Source organism: Salvia miltiorrhiza, chromosome 2 (assembly GCF_028751815.1).
Source record: "Salvia miltiorrhiza cultivar Shanhuang (shh) chromosome 2, IMPLAD_Smil_shh, whole genome shotgun sequence".
Classification (NCBI taxonomy): Eukaryota; Viridiplantae; Streptophyta; class Magnoliopsida; order Lamiales; family Lamiaceae; genus Salvia; species Salvia miltiorrhiza.
Window position 1 is genome coordinate 27,147,288 of NC_080388.1, and position 9,893 is coordinate 27,157,180.

Genomic DNA, 9,893 nt, shown 5'->3' on the forward strand with positions numbered 1-9,893 from the left:
AATAAATCATGTAAAATGTAGTGCAAGTTGAGAAGGATCCCACATTGAACGTGATGTTTAGTGGGATAATTTTTATTAGGGTTAAGGTACAAATGCCCCCCTAAACAAGACACCCCTAGAACGTATCCCTCCCTTTCTCGATGTTGCCCAAATAACCTCCAGAGTCAATAGAAATGGTACATTTAAACCCAGCCTCTTAACGGCCATATAACGTCGTTCACAAATTTTTTTATTTTCTTGTGGGGCCCACCTGCAACTGGTCTGCAGCAGCTGCCACATTCTTCCGATTCTCGTCGCCGCCGCGTTTGGTGCCACATCGGAGAAGGATTGTGACGTTTCTAGACGTCACGCATCAACACAGAGAGAGAGGGGAAGAGGAAGGGAAAGCGACGACGATATGATTGTGGCATTAGGTCCGGGGAAGTTCTACAGCAGCAGCCTACCGCGGCCACGCTTCTACACCAACGTGAAATTCAACGACGAGAGGGTGGACGTCGAGAGGCTACGCACGCAGCGGGAGCAGATCTTTAAGAGATCCCCAATTTCGAATAAATTCATCAGAAAACCGGCCACCTCTCGCTACAAGGAGGACGAGATCCGAAGCGAGATCGATAAAACTCTCTCCCCACCGCGCGCTCCGGTGGCGATTAAGCGGCGTCGGGTGGTCAGATTGCTGGACGAGGATGGGGAAGAGGAGGTGGCGGCGGCGAAGAGAGGCCCGGTGAGAAAATAAGGGGATGATTTTGAGAGGGTGGGCATGGAAAGCGGGATGGCGAGCAACGTCGGCGGCGAAAGTGGAGGCGTTGCCGTGGCGGCGAGGACGAGAAAAAAAAAATCTGTGAACAGCGTTAGATGGTCGTTAAGAGGCTGGGTTTAAATGTACCCTTTCTATTGACTTTGGGGGTTTATTTGGGCCAACATCGAGAATGGGGAGGGATACGCTCTATGGGTGTCTTGTTTAGGGGGACATTTGTACCTTAACCCTTTTTTTATTATAATTGGGGTATGCATGTGTTTTATAGAATGTATGAAAAAAGAAAACTACACATATTTTTATGGGACGGAAGGAGTATAAGAGATAAAAGAGAAGAGAGAAAAAAAAAAACAGGGAGTATTAAAACTTTAAACATTAAATTTATTTTTAATTAAATCTTGAATTTAAGATATATATTGAACTTTTTTCATAAAATATATATATATATATATATATATATATGCAATACAAATACCTTACATATAAAATGATCATCTCCCAAAATAATGTTATTTTACAATTTATTTTTTAAAAAGGGAAAAGGTGCAGATAAGCCCTCCTAGGTTAGCTCTTATAGCGTATACATCCTCATTCTCACTGTGCGTGCAACTAAACCCCCCAACTCAAGAAAAAGGGTGCAAATACCCCCCTCGCCCTAACCTCCGTTTTCTCACCTTTAGTCAGCATTATTTTTTTTATTTTTTTATTTTCTGTGGGGCCCACCATCTGAAGTCACAAATTTCACATGTATGACGGATTTCCACGCGGCCGCAGTGATTCTTAGCCGACGTCGACGACGATTGGTGCAGTTTCCTCCGCAGCAATTCGATTCGAGATCTGACGCCATCGGCCTTATCGCTCAGTAGCACGTGGAACTGCCGGAGTTGGGGTTCATTCATCAAATTGAGCAGTTCCGGCCGCGTGGGGTATTTAGCTTCGAGATTTTTGCGGCGCAGTTTGGCGACCTCGTCCTCGATCTGCTTCTTTTGCTCATGGAAGAAGTCGGCGACGCCGAAGCTCTTGACGTCGGCGGAGTTTTTGGACTTCCCATCACCCTAGTTTTTTATTTTTTTCAGAGAGAGCCTGCAAATTAAAACAAACAGAAACAGCTTCAGGTTTTATATGCTATCATGTTTCGTATATATAGTCAATGGGCCGATTTTCTTTAATTTCGATGAAGATTTTTCATTAAATGGCTGCCAAATTTAGGAGATTTTGCCTTGTATCTTTTTTGGTAACAGAATCTCCGCCGGTTTTCTGCAAGCCTGCCACCGCTCCGCCGTTGTTTCCAATCTCTTCTTCGTCGTCTTTTTTGATCAAACAAGTAACGCAGACCTTGAATGGAAGAGGAGCAGGAGAAGAAGAAGAGGGAGTAGTGTCTTCGAAGGCGTCTCCGGCAAGTGACTTCAGATGGTGGGCCCCACAGAAAATAAAAAATTAAAAAAAATAATGCTAACTAACGGTGAGAAAACGGAGGTTAGGGCGAGGGGGGTATTTGCACCCTTTTTCTTGAGTTGGGGGGTTTAGTTGCACGTATAGTGAGAATGGGGAGGTATACGCTATAAGGGCTACACCTAGGAGGGCTTATCTGTACCTTTTCCCTTTTAAAAATCATACTCCGTCCGTCCCAGTGAAGATGAGGCATTTCTTTTGGGCACATGATTTAAGAAAAGAGTGTAGTGAAAAAGTGAATGAAAAACTGAAATAAAAGAGAGAGTGAATGAAAAGTACTCCCTCCGTCCCACTAAAAGTGGCATGTATTCCATTTTGGGCCGTCCCACTATAAGTGGCCTATTTCCATAAATGACAAAGTCTAACCCTTAAAAAAATGTGGACCCTACCATTTTTAACACATTTACACTTTCTCCTTAATTCTCGTGCCGAAAAGTTTTGAGCCACTTATAGTGAGATGGAGGGAGTAGCTTTAATTTATTCCAAAAAAGAAAACGCATCAACTTTGTTAGGACAACCTGAAAAGGAATACACATCAACTTCGACGGGACGGATGGAGTAATATTTATGAAAAAACTATTCAATATACATCTTAAATTAAAGATTATGATAAAATCATTATCAAAAAGATTATGATAAAATCTTTGGGATAGAAATAATCAAAACTAAATTTAGAACGAATAAATTATGGTTATTTAAAGTTTCATAATAAATTTTTTCATTTATCTTATTTACTCTTTCCTTAGTGTTTTTTAATTTTTTTTTTGAATTAGATTTACAATATGTATCTAAATATAATCAAATAAGCAACTCGCATACAGGCGTGACCTCTACACCACACAAAGATGGAAAAATAACCGCACGCAGGCGGAACCACTACCAACATAAAGGTGAGAACATTACCCACACAAAAGTGGGAAAACTACACCGCAGGCAGGCGAAATTGAACCCAAAACCTCTCACGAAGAAATGTCTTTGGGTGCCTCAACTTTACCACTTGAGTTAGACCTCATTGGCAATATTGAACATATTATAAATTTTTCTTTAAGTTTTTTATGTTATTTTTATTTTATTTTTTATATCAATTTTTCTGATTTTATTTATATGTATTTCTTAATTATAAGAGTTTTTTGTGCAGATTAAGGAGAAAGAAACTATATTGATTCATTTTAAAACTCTTTAATTTTTAAAATTATAAAAATAAATTTAGAATGAATAAATTGTGTTAATTAAATGTTATAAAATACTCCCTCCGTCCCAAACGAAATGTCCTGTTTTCCTTTTTGGGTTGTCCCAAACGAAATGTCCTGTTTCCTTTTTTGGCAATACACTCTCTCTACACTTAATATTTAAATAATTTTCATCAACCCACTTTATCTACTTTATACACATTTCTTAATCTACGTGCCGAAAAGAAATAGGCCATTTCGTTTGGGACGGAGGGAGTATTTTTTTTCTCCTTCCTCTCTATTCTCTTTAATTGTTTTTTAAATATCTTATCTTTAATGACATGTTTAATTTTTTTATTCTATTATATTAATTTCATATCTTTTTCTATATATTTATTTATTTTGTTTGTTTTTAATGGAAAAATCAATAGATACCATGTTTTGTGTTTCACATGTTTTTTAAATTATAGTAATAGTTTAGGACGAAATAAAGATGAAGAAAAAAAATATTTTGGTTTATTTTATAACTCTTTTAAAAAAAATGAAATTATATTAATTTTAAGAGGGTTGTCAAAAGTTTTCAAAAATTCTTTTTCTTCTTTGTGCTATGTGTTTCTTTTCTGTCTTATCTTGTTATGGCATCTAACCCTTGCAGCTCTTCAACTCTCCCAATATTCTCCGATGTGGACGAAGACAAAAGCTGAGTCGAGAAGAACATCTATTCAGGATCCTGAGGAAAATGCACATTACAATCGAGGATCAAATCAATGACTTGTTGAAAGGGGATCTTCGACAATCAGAAGATCTATCACAAGCACAGAAGAGAAAATCTTCTGGTTAATCATCAGGGATCTCAATTGAATACATTGATCAACTGACCTTTCATTCATCAACAAAAGATTTTCAAAGGAAGAAAAAGATTTCTACTAAAATTCTGACTACTTTTGATCAGACAACTGAAGCCTTTTAACTGATGACGTGGTATGCAAAGAAGATGAGTCTTTGTTCGAGAGGGAACAAAACTCAACAGTTTAACCGAACGAGAGGTATCGACTGACTACTAAGATCAGTCGACTAGTAAGTATCTCTAATTCATTAAAATACCCATTTCAGTTAAAGTGCATTATATGCTCTCTCATTTTAAAATCTTGTTTGGCAGACTGATCAATCGTCTCAAATGTTTTCAATGGGTGTTGGAAACTTGAATTGAAATATTCTTGAGGGACAAGCTACTTAAGTTGCATTTAAATTATTCTTAATTTGTCCCACCTTTTTCATTCAATTACAATATTTTAACCCTTGTTCTACAACTAGCCACTGTGAGAAAATCCCACCATTTCTTTTCTTCAAAATCACAGAAAACAATGGTGAAAATCGATTGCAGCGGGAAACAAGTATGTCACGAACAGTCACTGTGATTTATGCTTAATTGTTCTAATTTTAGGGGTTTGCATGTGCTTATTTTAAGATAAATCTTCTGGAAATTGGTGCGTTTTATGGTTTATTTTATGTCTTGCAGGAGATTTAGGTTTTCGAGATGAAGAGTGCAAATCTTGGAGAATTTGGGCTAAGAATCGTGTGTTTGTGCACACTCTAGCATGGAAGAGAAGCAAAGCCCCCGTGCCAGAACCGAGAAGGCCCGCGCCAGAGCTAAAACCCCGCACGAAAGCCAGAGCAGCGAAATCATACGTCAGAGAAATCACCATCTCTCTGGAGTCAGCGAAATCAAGAAACCAGTGTAGCCAAGTCATCACCAGAGGAGTGAAGAGTCAGAGCAGAGAGGATAGAAGTCAGTACAGTGGGATCGCAAATGTCAGAGAAATCATCATTCCGCTGGCAAATGCCAGAGCGGAAGCGATTCCGCTGGCGACCCGTTCCCCTGGCGATAGCCATTCCGCTGGCGAGAGCCTCGAATTCAGCCGGACCAGAGTGCGCGTTACAGCTGGAGGTTCCTTACTTTGCACGATTCTATTGCCTTTAGAATTCTTCTTTGCATGGCAACTTCCATGGTGATCCTTAGGAATTTGAAGTCTATAAATAGGGCCATACTTTTCATTGTAATAATCAATCTTTTGCCCTAGTTTTAGACGCCACCTTGCGATTTGTTGGCATCCAAAGCTTAGGAATTTCATTGCTTTCTTAGTTCGAGTTTTTAGTGTTCTAAGTTAGATTTTAATTTCGTTCTTAGTTTAGTTTCTTGGATTGTGATTGCGTGACACGATTACACGTTCAAGACATTTACGGTATTTCGTATTTCAATTCAATTTACTTTCGTTTAATCATGTTTACGTTTTTCGTCTATGCTTTCGTTTTAATTATGCAATTTAAATTATGCACCTTAGTTTTACGCTTAGATTAGAAGTCTTTAAATCCTTAAGTTAGGGTTAATTCGAGTTGTTTAAATTCTTGCCTAGGCTAAGTTTAAATTCAATTTAAAGTTTAAGTTTAAAGTTTTAAATCAAACCTTTATTGTTTTCCTACTTGTTTTCCTACGATACTACTAGAAGCCCTTTTAGACTTTCCTTGTGAGATCGACTTGGGTTAGCTTACACGTTACAATAGATCTCGTACTCTTGCGAGTCAATCTAGAGTAGTGTTTAGGCTGAGTCAAAATTTGGCGCCGTTGCCGAGGAAAGTTTTAGGCGTTTTAGTTGTGTCGTTTTTACTTGCTTTATTTAAGTTTCAGCATTTCTCGTTTTTGTTTTTACGTTTCTTCTTCTCGGTGCGTTTAATCCGTTTGTTCAGTGTTGTGCATGCAGGGACGCCATAGTCTTAAAGGCAAATTGGTGTCTCCTTTGCATAGTACGAGCGAAGGAATTTTTAGGAAGAATAGCTGCAAGGGAGTGATCGGGAACGACAGAGCAGACGGTTCAAACTCCAGCTCTGACGGAGAAACACGTGACAGAACTGAAGATTTCTTCTCTGACTCTGAACCTGAAGTTCCAGAGCAGACTTTAGAAGAGGAAGAAGCCATCTCTGCCAAGTCCTACTCTGATTCTGAACTACCCAAGCAGAGCGCAGGAGAGGAGGAACTAGATTCGCCAGCCAGCTCTGACTCTGAGCCTTCAGAGCAGCCAACTAGAGAGGACGCCAGCTCTGCCGATACAGAGCACACGACAGCCACGGCAAAACACACTAAGGAGGAAGAGGCCAGCTCCGCCAATTCTTGCACTAAGTAGAATTTAAACAAGGAAAAGAAGGAGATGGCCCAGAACACGGAATATATGGGAGATTTCACCAGGCCGGTAATCGGAGATACCAACACGTCGGCAATCGTACTCCCCACTGCTGTGAGAAATTACAATCTCAAACCCAACGACTCGAATTTGCTGCCGGTGTTCCACGGGATGCCAAGCGAGGATTCTCTGCAATTCATCCGAGACTTTTGCACACAAGTGCAAACGATTCCTCTGCTTAGCCTCACGGAGGACCAACTCAAGCTCAAGTGCTTCCCCTATGCACTTAAAGACCGGGCCAGGACGTGGATGCTCTCTCTGCCACCCAACTCTATCACTACGTGGGGAGATGCTTGTGAAAAATTCATGCTGAAATACTACCCAAGCCACAAAACACATGAGCTGAGAAGAAAAATAATGGAGTTCACCCAAGGAGCGGATGAGCCTTTGCATGAAGCTTGGGAGAGATATGAAGAACTCCTCCGTCAATGCCCTCAACATCAATTCACTAATGTTATGTTGATTCAGTTCTTCTACGATGGGTTAGTGCAAACTGCCCAATTTATGGTGGACAGCACGGCAGGAGGAAACATAGCTCGGAAGTCTGCGGCAGATCTGAAAGAGATTTTCAAGATCTTGGCCGAAAGCTCCCAACAGAAGTCAGTCCGTGGACAGAGAGTGGAGGCTAGTGCCGTGACAAATCAGTTCGAGATGCAGCAACAATTGGCTTTGATCATGCGAGAAGTTCAACAGCTCAAGATGGAAAAGATGGAAAATTCTCCAGTTCAGAGCTCAGCGCCGCCGATGACAACTCAGCCGAATCCAGCTCTGCCAATGTCAACTCCGCAGAACCCAGCCATGCAGTATGTTGAGCCGTGTGGTATCTGTGGAGATTTCAGCCATGGAGCTAATGAGTGCCATAGAGTGGGAGAGTTTACCCCGGAAGGACAAGCTGAGGTCTATGCAGCACAAGGATTCCAAACTTACAATCAAGTGCAGAACAGACCATATGGCCAGAGCATGAATCAAGGTCCACAGAATATCGTTGGAGGATGGAGGAGTCAGCCGAATGGAGGATGGGGAAATCAAAGTTTTGGGGGGAATCAATTCCGTCGACCACCCCAGATGGGCTATCAACAACAACAGTATTTCCCACCACCGCAGGGATCTTCTCAACCATACAGACCACAAAACCAACAACAGCAATCCATTCCGCAACAGAATGCGCCGCCGATTCCACCACAAAAATCCACGCTCGAAGAAACACTGCAAGCCTTTATGGAGATGAGCAAACAAAGTATGGAGTCCCAAGCTTCTAAGATCAAAAGGCTCGAGACTACGGTTGGACAACTTTCCGGTGCCTTGAATCAAATCCAACAACAACAACAACCCAGGAAGTTTCATGGTCAACCTGCTCAGACGCATCAAGCTCTTGCTGTAACTGTTCTTCGCAGTGGTAAGATGGTGGATAACAAAGTGGAGGTTCCTAATTTGACTAGCGCAGAGCAGCCGAACTCTACCTTGACTAGCGCAGAGCAGCCGAGATCTGCTTTCACCAGCGCAGAGTAGCCAAGCTCTACCGTGACCAGAGCAGAGCTGCCGAGTTCTGTCCAGCCTAGACCAGAGTTGCCGAGCTTAGCGCTGACCAGCCCGACTGATGGAGAGACGGCAGACAAGCAAAAGGAAGGAGCGAAGGAGAAGGAGGTCAAGCTCCACAAAGCTACTGCACCATATCGACCACCGATTCCTTTTCTGAACAGATTGAGAAACGAGAAGCAGGACCGTCAGTTTGAAGAATTCTACAACATGTTGGCCAAGGTAAATGTGAATTTGCCTCTTCTTGATGTGATCCGAAATGTGCCTGCATATGTGAAATTCTTCAAGGAATTGGCATCCAACAAAAGAAGGTTCGGTGACAATGAGAAGGTGTTGGTCTCCGAAGTTGCAAACGCAATCATGCAGCAATCTTTGCCACCCAAGCAACGCGATCCAGGTAGTTTTGTGATTAATATTGCTTTGGGAAATGGTAAGGAAGCCACGGGTATATTGGATCTGGGGGCTGGGATTAACTTGATGCCTTACTCTATTTTTCAACAATTAGAGTTAGGTAATTTAAAATTTACTCGCATGTGCCTCCAACTTGTTGATAGGTCCGTCAGGTATCCCCGTGGTATAGTAGAAGATATCCTAGTTAGAGTCGGGGGTTTGATAGTGCCTGTTGATTTTGTCGTACTGGAGATTGGGGATGTGCACGAGAATGGTAGAGATCACACTTTGCTATTAGGAAGGCCCTTTATGGCGACCACTAACACGTTGATTGATGTCAAAAATGGAACTATTAAAATGTCAGTGTTGGGGGAGTCGGTGTCTTTCTCAGTGCATGAAAATCGGGCTATGCCTTCGGCTAACCTTATGAATGAATGCTCATATATAGATGCTATTAATGGCTTGGTTGAGAAGGTATTTTTACGGGAGCAGGAATGCGAGGAAGTTTGCGCTGGATCAGCAGACATGGAAGAACTAGCTCGGGAAGCTGAAGAGTTCGGCGCTGCTCTGACGCGGGAGCTTCGCTGCTCTGACTTCAGCCCTGGCAGCGCTGACCTGCCCAGCAGCCCTGCACTGCCCAAACCTGCATTGCCCAGCTTAGAGGAGGAACATGTGGGGGCAAAGAAACCAGCACTCGAATTGAAGGAACTCCCAACCAATCTCAAGTACGTGTTTTTAGAAGACGGAAATGAGAAGCCAGTCATCATCTCGTCTACTCTGACTCTAGAGCAAGAAGCGGCGCTGCTCGAGGTGTTGAAGAGAAACAAAGCAGCGCTGGGATGGAGCATAGGTGACATACGTGGCATTAGTCCAGCCACATGCATGCACATGATCAACCTAGAGGAAGGAGCTACACCCAAGCGAGATGCCTAGCGACGCTTGAACCCTATGCTGATGGAGGTTGTGCGCAAGGAAATCCTTAAGCTTCTTGCCGAAGGGATTATCTATTCAGTTGCCGATAGTGAGTGGGTGAGCCCGGTGCATATCGTGCCAAAGAAAGGAGGAATGACGATTGTGCGCAATGACAAGATGGAGTTGGTACCGACGCGTCCTACCACGGGATGGCGGATGTGCGTCGACTACAGAAAACTCAATGCCGTCACCAAAAATGATCACTTCCCTCTTCCTTTTGTTGATCAAATGTTAGATAGTTTAGCAGGACATGATTTTTATTGTTTTCTAGATGGTTTGTCAGGATACTATCAAATCGCAATCGCACCGGAAGATCAAGTCAAGACTGCCTTCACCACGCCTTTTGGGACATTTGCATGGAAGAGGATGCCGTTCGGATTGTAC

General features: G+C 42.1%; 1 non-coding gene across 1 annotated transcript; it reads right to left on the reverse strand.

Annotated features, from left to right (window-relative positions):
* Positions 1-6,950: 6,950 nt before the first annotated feature.
* On the reverse strand, positions 6,951-7,057 carry LOC131013728 (small nucleolar RNA R71). Its single transcript, XR_009097815.1, has one exon. It is a non-coding gene; the product is annotated as a small nucleolar RNA R71 (small nucleolar RNA).
* Between the last annotated feature and the right edge of the window lie 2,836 nt (positions 7,058-9,893).